A 15,422-nucleotide genomic window follows, 5' to 3' on the forward strand; every position below is an offset into this window, starting at 1 on the left:
CCCATTACGATTAAGTTAGACAGGTAAGGCGCTAAGCTCCCCGATAAACGAGCAAAGAAGGAGATCTGATCCACATTGGGGGCATATACACAACACAGCGTCACTTCCACCCCACTGAGTCACCCCAACACCACTACAAACCTTCCCTCTGGGTCCAGCAATTGTTGCGTCGGCTGGAAAGGGACCCCTGCCCTGACCCATATCAAGGCGCCCCTGGCGAAGGCTGAAAAAGTTGTGTAAAACAATTGCCCTTTCCATCTACGTTTCAACGCTAATCCCTCAGTACGGTTAATATGTGTTTTTGTATGTGTACCCCCCTGGCACCAGGTATGCATGCACCTTGTGGCACCGCTGCATTGTGTGGAGCCCCCGTACTTTCCAAGTGATACATTTCAAATCATGTAACGTCCCCATTTGGTAACCATTCCCCCCCGAGCACACATCCCACACCTAGGAACACACTGGTGAATCTAACTACCCCATCCAACCCCCAAACCCCACCCTAACTACTCCCCCCAGAACAGGTGCTACAACACTAATACCCATCCAAACTTATACTCAAACTGCTCCTTCAAGAAAACCCTAACGAGTTATACCCACACAAACTCAGGGGGGGTGCGCCCTAAGCTTCAGAAGGTCGACCTCCCAATCCACCATCATCCTGTGCTCAACCCCCCTGATGACTAGCTAGCCCTCTACGAGGCCACATTGTAGCGGGATCATCTAAGAGTGTACTGAGCCAACCTCGCCAACCCCTCCAATCCTCAGCAGCCAGTCACCTCGCAACCAGGTCCATGGAAGATATCCCTAAGTCTGAACCAGCACTCTGCCCGCTTCTCCGCCCATGCTTGACTAGCCGCAGTGTTACCCATCTACGATGTCATCCGCAGTTCCAGCTGTCACGTGGGGCAGGTGCAGGCTTTCCGTGTCCGATTGTTCATTGTCCGTTTCTGGGGATCCCTTTTCCGACTCAGTCCTCTCCGGAGATGCAGTCCCCTCTTCTTGCGAGATGGCTGTGACCGCCTGTAAAGCAGCAGTGCACTCTTTCTCTGTCTGTGTCACCGCAGGCTTCTGAGTTGCAGGCTGGCACCGCCGGATGCGCTGCGACCTGCGTGGTCGTGATCCCTCCGTAGGAGGGCTTAAAGTGCGCCCCGCTGCCCCATCCCCTGATTTATACATCTACAGCCAGTCCCAGGCCTCTTCAGGACTGCTGTAGAAAAATGTATTGTCATCCACAGTTATCTTTAGGCATGCCGGGAACATCAAGGAGTATTGAAGGCCCTCGTCCCGGAGTGCTCTCTTGACTGCGACAAACGATGCCGGACAGCGTTGCACCTCGAGTGTGTAATCCGGAAATAGCGTCACCTTCCTGTTGTCCACTGTACACGGGCCCGCGGTCCAGGCCTTGTTTAACAAAAGGTCCCTGTCTATGTAATGAAGCAGCCTGGCTCCCACCGGTCGGGGTGACCTCCCGGGGACCAGTGGTCGGGCCGGCTCCCTGTGGGCTCTTTCCACAGTGAAGAAAGGTGTTAAGCCCTCCGGAGCGACAGTCTTTCTCAGCCAGTCTTCCAAGTAGTCCACCATACTGGTGCCTTCCACTCCCTCTGGCAGCCCCACCACCCGGACATTGTTCCTTCGATTCCTCCCTTCAGCATCCTCCGGCCTCCGCTCCAGGATTCGCAGCCAGTGTTGGAAATCTGTCATCTGGGCTGCCATCGTCTTTTGGGCCGACTCCATGGCTTCTAGGGCAACTTCCGTTTGCTTCACACTGTCGGTCAGTTTAGCATGGTCAGCTCGGAGCAAGCCTAGACCCTGGTTACCTGCGCGATATCCAGTTGTAGGGCTCCCTGGTGTCAGTGATTGCTTTGAGGATTTGATAAACCTGCTGTTGGAGCAACCCCTCCGAGCGGAGCGGCGGCCCCTCCTGTGTGTGCGGAGCACTTGCGTCTTCCTCCTGCTCCGTTGGCGCACCTGCTTGCTTCCCTCTGGACTTTCCCATGCTTACTCGGCGTGTGACACCTGTCCATCAAGCAGGTTCTCCTCCAACACGTTGCTTCTCCCGTAGTGACCCCCAGCCGTATGCCCACGCCTCAGGCCGTCAAGCAATCCTCACTGCCTCTGCTTTCGCTCTTTCTCATGTGGTCAGCCGCTGCACATGTGCTGACCCCCAAACACGCCTGGTTGCCGCTGAAGCGATGCACCGACTTTTCAAGTACTCCTCCCTATCACTGGTCCTGTATATAACTGAACCTCAGTGGAGTCTCAAGCCAGACTGTCCAGTATGCCCCCACTTTCAGTGCCCCAGTCTCATGCAGCTGTGTCGCCCCGTTTACTCCGCTTTGCCAACAGTCTCGCCACTTCAAGAGTATAAGGTGGTAATTCTCTTCACCATACCACTGCCCAGCTCTTGCTCACCCTCCACTGCGGTGCCACCACAGGGCAGTCAATGGGGTCAGATCCAAGTGTCAGCTCTGCAAGTCCGGCTGCCTCTCTAGCACTGCGTTATCTCCTGCAGCTCATTGACAGCACTCTCCAGCACCATCACACATCACAGCCTCCCTCAGCATCCCCTCTCTTCCTTAGGCTTGGGCCATCGCCTCCCAGCACTGTTGTCGTAGGTCTAGTAATCTGCTGTGCCCCCAGCCAGGGTCACACCGGCTGCTGATTCTCAAGGGGGGAGCCGCGGGCACCCGTGTCCGCCTTTATCCTCCGTCGATCGCCTCTGCCACCTTGCCAGCTCCCCAACGCTGCGGCCCCAGCAGCACTAGATCGACTACTCCACCAGCACTCCAGGAAAGCAGACGGTCCTTCAACACCTCACTCAGTGGTGCTGGCTCCCGGTTGCGGCCGTCCCTGCGATCCTGGCATGCAGTCTTAACAATCCTCCCAGCGTCGTGGCAGCAGTGGGGAGCCCCGGGCCCTCAGACTCCACCCACCACCTACTCTGCAACACCGCTCGTACCGGCTCTAGCGGCGGAGATCTGATACCTTCCGCCTCTCCACCCGGTGATCCTCAGACTGTCCTGCTGTACCTCTACCCAATTTGCGGCGTCGCGATTGCTGCCAGCCTGGGTACTCCACGGCAGCCTGATTACCTCCTCAGCTCCACGACGGTAGGCGGTTCCAGGCCCCCAGCACCCCCCAAGCCACTGCGCTGCGGTGATGCCAGGTCGGGGCTCCGGTGGGCAGCTTCCGTTCTTCTCTGCAACTCTGGCTAAGGCTCTCGGGCCGTACTTCACTCCTGCCTCCCGGTTCGCAGCTCCGTAATGCTGCCATCTTAGGCCGCCGGACAGCTTCTGATCTGTTTCAGCGATGTCCTGGGCAGCGACGAACCTAAACTCCCCAGTGGCACTGCGAGAGCCCCCAGCCCCCCGCCGCCTTCTCCTCAGGCACTCGGGGGCTTCATACAATGTCCAAAACCAGGATAATAGCCAGGGTCGGCGTGGAGCTCAGCACTCACACGTCTTCCCTCATCCGCCTCGTGGCCACGCACCCTAGATTTCTTTGCAATATTTACGTTGTTTTCAACTTCCTTGGAGTTGTGCTTTGACTCAACATGCATTAAGTGCTGGTTTCATACTTCGACTGCAACACATGTGGCATCCACGAGCAGTTTGCTTGGACCAAGGCAAACTCTCTGAGAGAGCACTGTTGATCTTCGGGTTACTATCCTCTAACTCAACGCCAGTTGTAGCATCGTCCCCAGCCTGGGTACTCACCAATCACTACGCCACACATGGAACTTAGGATTAGATTTTCCAACATTTTGCTCTGGGTCAGTGTCACAAAAGTGACACTAATCAGCACAAAATGTTTTTTTGGTTATTTACTTCCAGTGCAAAACTTATTTTGTGCTGGAAACTACCCTAATAGTAGCGCAGAGCACTGCTTTGCATTACTTAGCGCCAAAGGGGCATTACATGGGTTTTACATGGGCATTCCCATGCAATCATCATGCCTTTTGATGCAAAACCCGATCTACAAAGCATTGTAGACAGGGTTTAGCACCAAAGGTTAAAGGCACTTCAAAAGAGGTGCTAACAGGAGAATTATTTTATTTCTCCTTTCTTGTCCGACTTCACATATGTGCTGTAAAGTGGGAAAACCTTTTACAATTGTCTAGGCATGGTATTTTGTACAGGAAGGGTACCCTTGCTGTACAAAACTTATACTAAACTCTTTCACACACCCTAGCGCTATGGTGCTAATGTGTGTGCGTGGCACTGCAACTGAAATCAGTGCCGGCGCTAGGGTGAAGCGAGGAGAAAGCCATATCTCTGTAGATATGGTATTCTCCTGCACCCTCCCTTTCACCCAACGCAGCACAGCCTCTTTGGGTGCTGCACTGCATGTATTTTTTGAAAATCTGGCCCTTAGAATTACACGTCTTTATTCATCTGAGTGCAAACTGCGAACTCAACATTCTAAACCAGACTTCATTGCATTCCGCTCTAACACTTATGTCACAGTTCTACGAAGTCCATCTAGAGCCATCATCATTTTTAACTCGTCAGACACTACAGTAGGTATACTGTGCATCATATAACTTTTAGCACACTAAACCAGAATTGACTCCAGGGCCTTACTCCTTCTAGTCTATACTTGCACACATGTACACACACTAATTCTATGCTTCTATGCTACATTTTACTACCAACTTTGTTTTTTAAATAATGTAAGGGTTTTTAGAGTAATGTATATAGTAGTGCCATGGATGACATCATCAGTGATGGCATCAATGATGTCATTTAAAAATGTCATCATTGAAGTCTTCAGTAATGAGCAAATTCGCAAGAAATCCTTCGTCCAGATCATTTCAGAACATGCCTGCCGCAGTCAGAGTGTGTAAATCTATCAGGCTGTATTAACAAACACTGCCAGGGGAGGAATTTGCCTTTCAGCTGCAAATATGTGGGTAGCATAACAAGTATTATCTTCCATGATTGGTGAAGGCAAATAATTCAAAATAAACAGAAATAGTATTCCAACGTTCAGTAAACATCTATTTCACTTTCAGGCAATGACTGTATTTTTACATATTTAGTAGTTTTGTATATCACAATGTTGCATCATGGACAAGGTCTTCGTGAGTTGGAGTAAGTTAGAATCTGACTGGGTGCAGGTGGGATCCTGCCGAATGCTCTTCAGCTGCACCCCCTATTTCCAAAAGAGATCAGTGGAAGGCGAGCTTGAACATTTCCTGAAGCACTAGTTCACCCAACATGCTTTCAGATTACAGCACTCCACATGCCAGAACACTGGACACCGAGTAATCTAGCTCCATGTATCACCCACTGAAAAGTTTATTTTGTGATCAGGAGTATGGTCACGGAGTATAGGCTTGTGCGGTGAATGCTGAGGAGGGCATTTGTGGGGGCTTCTAGATGGTTTCGTTTTTCGTGTGGTCAATAATACCCTGAATTTAGTTCTTACGTCCACTACATGAGGTGCATTCAGGGTCGGTTTATTTGGTCAGTATTATGGGTTCACCAACATTCTGGTTTCTTGGTTTTGTAATCTGTTCCAGTCCACCAATGGGTTTCTTTGGAAGTCTAGTAAAGATGGTGTTACCCCAAAACCGGGACGAGGATGCTTGTTTCCGGTCCAGAGACCTGGCTTGACAGTTCGGACTGGACTGTTCCCATGAGGCACAGGGCCAAGATTGATTTGCATATGGCTGAGTCTGAAGTGGGGTGGCCAAGTGAGCTAAATAATGATGACAGATTATGTATTAAACTCAGATCTGTGACTAGAGGCGAGTGTCTGAAAAGTTTCAGCGATCCGTCCGTCATCTCCTTGTGTTTACTTTGTTCACCCTAAATTGACAGGGTACCTTGCTCACTTTGCCACTGGATTCAAGCTAGCCTGGCTGATGAGGGGTGTTACCCCGAAACCGGTCCCAGGATGCTTGTTTCCGGTCCAGGAAAGACCTGGCTTGGCAGATTGGGTTGGACTGTCCCCATGAGGCACAGGGCCAAGACTGATTTGCATATGGCCATGTCTGAACTGGGGTGGGCAAGTGAGCTAAAGAATGATGATGGATTAAACCCAGATCTGTGACTGGGGGTGAGTGTCTGAAAAGTTTCAGTTGTCTGACCATCATCTCCTTGTGTTTGCTTTGTTCTAATAACATCAACTTCTTATCACTAGGGCTATTGTCAACTACACCCTTAAGGTGGAGTGGGAGATTGGCAGGAGTTGTTCAAGTAAGGAGAGCTGCGGGTTGTCAATAGATTATTCAGAAGGGGATGATAATTGTATGTTTCATTGCATCAAATGGTTCTACCACTTAGAATAAAAGCATTACTTATGATGGTGATGTCAGCTGCCACGACGGGCAAGAATGTTTTCAAACACGTAAAAATGTGCGGTTCCTCTGGCAAACCAGAGGCTTTTGTTTTCAAAGCTAGTCTTGAAACAACTTCTACCCTCAATCATTTTAACATGGTAATACATTATTGAGGATGTGCATGTTGAGGGGACTGTTAGGGTGAAATTACTAAATTGTTGGAAATTGACTCTTATATTCATAATTTGGGATTTAAAGAACTTCAAGAGATGTTCACAATGTTTTTGAGAATTTAGGGGTGGGCAAAACTTGGGGAGTTTCACTCCGTGAAATTTCACTGAGGTACATATAAACTTCACGAAACTCAATGGAGTTCTGCCAATGGGCTGTAAATATGCAGCTCGCACTTCAATTTAGCGATGGCACTGCGAGCAGTGCTGATAAATTAACGGAAACGACGCCGTGCGTTGAGCCAGAGTGCGCATTCATTTGAGTTTATTTTGCTGCCGCTCGAGTAGAAAATCTACTCTTGCGGTAGAACATTTTCAGAGCTCTGCATTTTCGCTTCATAGAGGCTAGTTAATGATTAAACCACTTGCTGCTGGTTGTGATCTATGTCACATGTCTTCTCAGCAGTGTGGTAGGAACTTAACAAGTGTGCTATCTATTTTTTGGTTGGTGATATTTAACATCATCTCTGGATTATTCTGGTTATAAAAGATTCAGGGTGTTGGGTTGTAGATAGTTATAAACAAACTGCAAACCAGGGGATCATTTAAGTATTTAGTTACAAAGGTAATTAAACTCAAACATACTACAGGAGGGGAAACAATCACACCGTCATAATTCAATAAATGTTGGATTCATCCTCTAGAAGAAAAACGTTATTACAGGAGTATTTAACACAAAAGGCACAATATAAATTCACCGGAGATAAGGGGTTTAGTAATTTAGTGATAACAAATAGCACGTATATATGTCCAAGAATAATTAAAGTCTTTTAGCAACACACGTTGAGAAAAAAAAAAACATATGTACCACTCCACTCTTGTATATTGAAGTGTACTTATTAACCATTCTTCATTATACTTGCTTTTCCTGGGTGATAATTATATATACAAAGTTGGGTGCAAGCAAGAAGTGAGTACAGCATCCACTATTCGATCTCTTGGTTACTGACTAGTTGAGGCCAGCCTCAGGACTCAAGGCGTAATGGCAAAGTGGCCGGCCCTGCTTTAAAAGAAGCAAGGGTCCAGGTGATCCCTGGTAAATAAGCAGTGACAGCCAATTAGCATACAGACAAATGTATTCTACAGCTCATGTGAAGAAATGTGAGGATCACAGATGTCTAATTCCGTCAACAGCAGTCAACAGCCTAAATCTGTGGAATCTGAAATAGATTAGTTCTGGCACAATGGGCAGTGAACAATCAAGGAAACAGATGCGTCTGTCTGTTAGACATACACAATCCCTGAAACTTTTACGCGAGCTGTGGGCAGCCGCGACCCATGCAGGTAAGACCAGTGGGGTCGTGGGGCTGGGTGGTGGGTGATTTAATAAATAATTAATTTTCCCTCATCATCGTCCGTCGAACTCCTCCCCACCCGGCCCCACAGCTGTTACCTGCACGAGCTGCGGCTGGCTGTGGGATACATTTGCCTAATATCTTCGCTATTAATGTTTTCTATAAAAGGACAGCCAAATGGAACATCAAAGCTGCTACAACATATAACAACTGGTCACATTTGTCCTTAAAATAATCATGGGCAAACAAGGACAAAGTGAGGGGTAGGCAGAGAGGAGGAAAGTTTACATACAGAAATAGACAGAATTAAGACACAGAGAAAGTTTCACTTTTCCCAGGGGCCCCTTAGAAGGTGGGAGCCATGGGCAAATGACCACTTTGCCCATGCCTTAAAACGTCTCTGATGCCAGCGTCTTCTAAAGCTAGTAAAAAAAACCATTCAGGAAAGGGTAGAGAGCCCATCAGGGCATGGGGTTTGGTTTAAGTTTTATTTCCTCTACTGCCCTACGAATTTCCTCTATTTCTTTAATATTCCCCGAATTCTTTCATCCTCCTGAGGGGGAAAATTGGCATATTGCATTCCTTGACATATGCCAGTGTAGCATGTTCGTCGTTAGGCCCCTGAGTTCATAGTTAGATAAAACTCCTTAAAGACTACTTGTTTCTCAGATACCTTTGTTGCTCATATATCACTCAACACCTTAACCAATATACATTTTGGCCCTTTAAATTCATTTTCCTCGCAAATCTGAGAGGTTGTCTTCACTTACAAAGTCTATCTTATTAATTACATTGTCGATCTTCTCTCAACTTTTGATAAGACTTCCCAATTTTAGTAGGACCTACTAGATAGACGCTCTACTTTGGAAGACATTTTGCTGTTATGTTATGTTATGTTAGGTTTGCTATTAGTGCACACATATCACCCCAGCCTGGGTCTCTCGGCACTAGAACAACTCCAAAGGTTTGCGAGGCCACGAATGGAAAAGTGTCAAACAGCAGGAAAAGCCAGGTCTTATGAACTTTCTTAAACTGTTTAAAGTCAGTACATGAACGCAGATGCAATAGAAGTAGGTTCCTGTACTGTAGGGCTAAATGTGAAAATGAGCGCCCACCAAACCTGGTGGTACGAATACGTTGAGGAGGTAACAGGGATTTACCAAGGGATCTAAGACACCAGGTGGAGGCATACCACTGCAGTTTATCCTGCAGATAGGGTGGCCCATTTCTGTACAGGGCTGTGTGGCACAAACAGAGAAGTTTTTGTTAATTTGTGAAACCCTCCACAAATACTGCCCCAATAATTTCAGCTCTTTCGTTCTTGTGGGTCATTTGTGTATGATTTCTCTATTAATCTCTATTTCATTACTGACCTTTCTGAACCATCAATGGCTATGTCCTTTGTCAGGGTCTTAAAAGCATTAGAATTATTTAAAGGGACATTTTAGAATTCCAAGTTGGTATTAACAAATTCTATAACTTCCTTGCTGTTTCAGACCTGTGCAGAAGGTCCATCAATCCTCCACTCTTATCTTCCAGTAGGACCTCTTAACCGCACCCGATAGCCCCTACTGGGGCCCACATTCTATTTCCCAATGGGTGTGGTCTTGCATGGCCCTTTCATCATGCCCCAATAGGACCTTAATTTGGTCCTAACATTTCTCATTGTTTCTCCACTCAAGCCCCTATATAGATGTCCGATAAGACTTAAGACTCATAAAACGGTCTTCAAAGTGGCTATTAAGTCAGCCAAAAGGGTCAGTGAGCTTTAAGTCCTTCAGTTAGTGCTCCCTATACCAGCTTCTACCTGGACAAACTAGTTCTTTGGACTCGTGCCTCCTTCCTAGCCAAGGTGGTTGACTCCTTTCCATGTCGGCCAAAACATCACGTTGCCAACATCTTTTGCTCAACCACATCAGTCTAGGGAACAGGTGAGGCTCCTCCATCTGTATCCAAAAAGAGCTCTATACTTTTTTATTGACCCTACCAAAGACCACCAGGTGGACAATCAACTTTTTATCATATTCACTGTAGTAAATATAGGCAAGACAGTGCAAAATAGAACCATCTCTAGATGGATTGTACTTTACATTATGATCTGCTGTGCACTATCTAAGGAGCAGCTTCCTGAGAGGCTGCAGGCCCATTTCAACAAAGTTTGTAAACCTGTAAGAAAATGAGTCACAAAAAGTGAGTTAAACAGTGGGGGATGATCCCGCAACTGCAAAAAAGCTGTGATGACTGAAAGATAAACTTTAAAGGTGCCCAAGACCAGGCCTTGCCAGGCTAATGACAGCACTATTAATAACACTTCCGACAGGGGGGCAGAAAGTGGGTCAACATGACAGGAGGAGCACCAAGTTACAATTTTGCCCCAATGGCAGGTGTAGGCAGGTGTATAAACTCTTTGTTGCACGATGCATGGCAGACCAAATGGCATCCCAGATCTCTGGCAAAAAATCAAAGGCATCCAACTGTCACCACTTAATTTCAACACATGAAAGTGGAGAAGTGGAGTGTGCCCAGATTCAGTTGCAGGACCCTGTCGTGGTGCTGGAGTTTTGATACCAAACTCTCCTTGCCCAGTCCAGAGCCCCTTATATGACTTGGGCCCGTCAGTCCTGATCTTGTTGAGAAGGCACCGTATCAGCAGAAAGGTGTACTGGTGTCCCAGATTCCAGTCTAACCAATTATGTTTGCCTGAGGATGGTCAAGACTGCCTGGGGCAAGTCTGGCTGGTCGTCAATATAGGTGAAGAATTGGACCCCCTGACATCAGCAGGTGTGCTGCAACCACCGCCATCACTTTAGCGAATACTCGAGGGGCACTGGTGAGGCCAAAGGGGAGCACAGCAAACTGCAAATTCTCTTGGCCTACTGTGAACATCAGGTAACACATGCAAGCCTGCAGGATAAGAATGTGGAAATACGCGTCCTGAAGGTCAAATGCTACCATCTAGTCTCCGAGGTCTATGGCAGACAGCACCTGGACCAATGGGAGCCTCTTGAATTTCTCTTTCTGTAGAAAGGCGTTGAGAGAGCAAAGATCTAGTACAGGACAAAGACCTCCATCCTTTTTTGGCACCAGCAAGATGCATGCATAACAACTGCACCTACTTCTGATGCTGGCATCCTCTCTATGCCTTCTTAGGCCAACAGAGCCTGAACTTCCTGATGGAGCAGAAAGAGAAGGTCCTCCATAAGACATTCTGGGGATGGTGGCGAGGGTGTTGGAGGCTCCTGGAAGGGTAGTGCATAATCCTTCTACACAATCTGTGGCACCCACTTGTCAGAAGTTATTGCTTGCCATTGGAACAGATGGTACCTGTTCCTGCTGCCAACGGGATAGGTGTGATGTATGAAGAACTCACTAAAGAGGTTTTTAGGCTGCAGCAGTTGGAGAGGGATGCAACAGTATGGTGGGTGTGGGTCCCGCATCCTCAATGGGATCTGCGTTCCTGGCCACAAAAGGACTGGGAACTTGCTGGCCTGTGGGATGAGATGGGTATTGTGGATGCCCATGGGAGCCCTGGCCATGGCCACAGAAGGGGTGAAAGGGCTGTTGCTGGTGGCAGCAGTCGTGGGAGAAGCCTAGGGATCTGTAGTGCTCAAGCGAAGTGTCAGACTTGACGCCAAAGAAGTGGGAGCCATCAAAGGGCATGTCTAACCAAGTTGATTAGACATCCCCTGAAAAACCAGTGCCACTGTAGAGGCAATGGCGTTGGTTAATGAATCAGTGGTGCACAGTCTGCACTAAATGGTGAACTTCGCTGCGTCCCTGCCTTCAACCAGCACTTAGTTCAGGATGGCCCGGCCCTCCTAGGGAAGCATGGTTAGCAGGTGTACATCCATATCCCACAAGGCATGAGAGTATCGGTCCAAGAGACCTGCGGTGTTCACCGACCACAGTGCCAAACTGGTGGAAGAGAAGATCCTCTTCCCAAAAGCCCCCAGCCTCTTGGATTCCCTATCCAGTGGGGTGGTAGGAAATGTGCTTGGGTTTATCCTGGCTGTTGAAGCCTACACCACTAGGGTCTCAGGAGAAGGATACTGAGATAGGAAGGCTGGGTCTCTGGGCCAGGGCGATGGAATCGGGTTATCATTCTGTGCATGGGAGCACAAGTGCACGGTTTGACCCAGGCCCCCAGGAGAACGTCGGTGAGGGCCTCATTAAAGGGGAGCAGGGCCCTTCAGAGCTCACCCCTGGTTGATGCTCCTTGGACTTGATCTCGATAGAGAGCAGCTGCAGTTCAAGAACATCTGCTGCCCTGCACATCATCATCGCAAAAGATGATCCTTCCTCCATAGCACAGCCTAGAGGAGAATGCAATCCAGTATCTAGAGAGATGTCCAGACCAATTGCATTACCCAGCTCCTCATACCAGTTTTCCTTGTGGTAGGAGCTGTCCTCCAGGAGGCTGTAACCCTCTACATCAACCTCCCCTCCAGGAAAGGAGGGCTTGTCCAGGGGTAAGAAGTCTGGACTGGGTATGATCCAGGTGGCACCAGTGTTGACATTGAACTGTGTCGAGGTGGCGGCCTCTTGGAGTCAGAGAGGAGAATAGGTTCCTCTTCGAGCAATGCCAGTGATGCCATCAGTTGGACTGGGGATCTCCAAGTGGAGGCACTGGTGTGCCATCTGTCAGGATCCAGAGGGCCTGGCTTGCGTCAAGGGAGATCCCCCTAATGGTAACCCACCAGGGCCACATCTCTGCTCTGTGGGGCCCAAAGGCATACCAGAAGGAGCCATGGACCCAAAGATGAAGTGCATTGCATCACAGAATTCCTTGAGTTGGGCTGGAGTCGATCCAGCTAATCAGGCAAGCGTGAAGCAGATCCGCCCACCGGCTCCGCATGTGGAGTGTGGGAGTGGGGCCTGGAAGCATAGTGCTTACTAGGTAAAGCCAAAAAACACTTTAACTTCTTCTTTTTATGCTTCTTCGACTTACCCAACTTCAAAGACAAGGTCTTGGAGTGGAAAGACGATCATCTGCGGTAGCGGCTCCAATATCGTCCTTGAGATCTCCCTTGGATCGGGACCAGGGTCTGCCAGGAGCCTTCTTCTATCACACCAACAAGAGATTCATCGCCAGCTCGCAAACAGCTTTTGGTGCATGGACTTGCAGTCAGCGTATGCTTTGGGGTTGTAGCCTGACCCCAAGCACCTCAAGCCAGTCAAGTGTGGGTCACAGACAGACATCTGTCTGTGACAATCCTCACATGGGATACACACTGTGGGTTTGTTTAGAGACACGTCCCTAGCACACTGAGAGCAATGTTCAAAAAGGGTTGACAAACAGTTAAAGTGGTCAAAAAGGGATCGAGGAAGCTAGCTATTGGCACAGAAAGAAAGATACTGATGTCAGTGGGCCAGGGTGGCACCTATATAGGTACCGCGAACATCACGTCTGACGTGGGCAATGCCAATGTGGAGCCAATTGACGCCACCTACAGGTGCCCAGAGGAACTGGGCTAGATTTTCCGGATCCCGTCTGGTTCCTGGGAAATATTCTAAGGTGAGGAATCTACAGTTAGAATTCTCTATCTGAATAGCTAACTTAGTGTGGCAGGAATTCCCATAAAATATAACTCCCACAATTTAGAAGTACCTAAGGCCAACAGGGGCCTAGTAAGCTTTACAGCTAAATCGAACGATGGATGAGGCTACCTTGCCCCCATAATGTGATCATTACGGCATTACTTTTACCCAGCTTACAAAGGGTGCAAAATGTGGCTGCCCAGACGCTACTCGGTCTGCCGAGAACATGTCCTACAACCAGCGCCATCCGTAGACTGCACTGGCTGCTAGTGGCAAAACTCATTGAGTTTAAAACCCTCTTCATCCCCCATAGAATTCTGAACCTTCAAGCTCCGGATGTCTTGGCGAAACTTCTCTCACCCTATTTACCCACTCGCCACGTACGCTCAATGGGCCAACACTTGGCTGTTGTCCCATGGGCGAGAAAGATTCAAGCAGTGGAACGCTCCTTCTGCGTCCTCGCTGTTAAGCTCTTGAACTCTCTCCCTGTGAGCATCAGGAGCATCAACAATCATGCTCAATTTAGTAATTTCGTAAAGCCATCAAAACACATCTTTTCCCCGCTTAACCCTTTCGATTCGTGTGACGGAGCGGTTCCGTCATGCGCGTCGGTTGCGCTGTGCGCAAGACGGAACCCGTCATGGCCCCGCCCGTGCACAGAACCTTCAGCGCAGCGCGGAAATCCGCACCGCGCTGAAGGGGTTAAGAGGCTTCCGGTGCTTGCCCAATGGTGTCTTTAGCCATCTGCAGTGTCAGCGCCAGGACGCCCCTTTGCTGGGGCAGCTGTGCGCTATATAAATCTGCTAACATAAGATAACATATAACTAACCTACCCTTGGTTAACTATACAGAACTCTCACTAATTATGCCTGCCCATCCTGGATCAGGCTCACTCATTGCTCTTTCCTTATTATCTTTGACCATCACATTCATTGCTCTCCCTTTTGTAGTATGCTGTGGTATCTTATTGACTGCTTCAAACATGTTATAGTTGTTTGAACCATGTCACAGTCACTTCAAGTCACCCAGAAATCAGTTTGGAGAGCAAAATGCTCTTGTGCCTTTCTCCTGTGGAGGTTTTCTCCTTCTGAGCGACTTGTTTTGCTGATGTTTGAAGCCCTAGGTCCTCAGCCTTTCTCTGCCATCACAGTTCCTCAGATTCCGGTGTCTCCTTGTCCACCCCAGACAGTGGGGCACTTCCTCAGTGTGTATCAACCTAAAGACCACCTCCTGGTCAGAGGTTGTCCTTTCACTCCCTTGCCACATAAACTTTAGTCCCATCGGAAAGGTTCATTTATATTGGATGTGTCTTTTATTTAGTTCCTGCCTGACTGGGAGAAGCCTCCTCAGACATTATAAAGTTGCAGGTGATAGGTCTTGGAAGAGCAGCATTCTACTATCTATATAAGTGAATCTTTCCACCTGTCTGGTTTGAGCCATGATTTTCACTTAGAGTCAATAATCAGATAACTTAATCACTTGTCTAGCTCAGGATGCCTCACACCAGAGAAGCATGAGCTCTCAGGATCCATGGGCACCATCTTCTAGCCAGGCAAGGACACCAAACTTCCGTCCCCCCACTGCCTTCCAACCACTTCCAGCATCTTGTGTGGGTTTGTAGATGGTCCCAGGGGTCAAAGGATTTAGCCCCAGAAAGGCATCTCTGTAACTATCTAGCAGGTACTGTCTGGCCACAGAAGGCATGAAGCACAAGGAGCAGCATGGAGCTGCACCACCATCTTGTGCAGAAGTCATCAATTAGTATTTTTAACATTTTTGATAAGGCTATCAAACTCTATTGAGATGAATAGCTCAGATGGTTTATGCAGTTGTTACAGACATCTGTGTGCAATAAACAGGCCTGTGGTTAGTTTGTCTGTTGCAAAGATCCTTCTGTGATATGTAGGCCACAAGTTCCATTTCTATGAAAACAGTCCAGTAGGTTATGCGTTAGGTCCAAATTGCAGCATCTAACCTGCAAGGTAGAATTGCAAACCTCTTCTCATGGCACAGCAACACACAATACCTTTGTGGGTTCCATGTCGGCTCACTGTACTGGGACACATTGGT

This window comes from Triturus cristatus, chromosome 7 (assembly GCF_964204655.1).
Source record: "Triturus cristatus chromosome 7, aTriCri1.1, whole genome shotgun sequence".
NCBI classification, from domain to species: domain Eukaryota; kingdom Metazoa; phylum Chordata; class Amphibia; order Caudata; family Salamandridae; genus Triturus; species Triturus cristatus.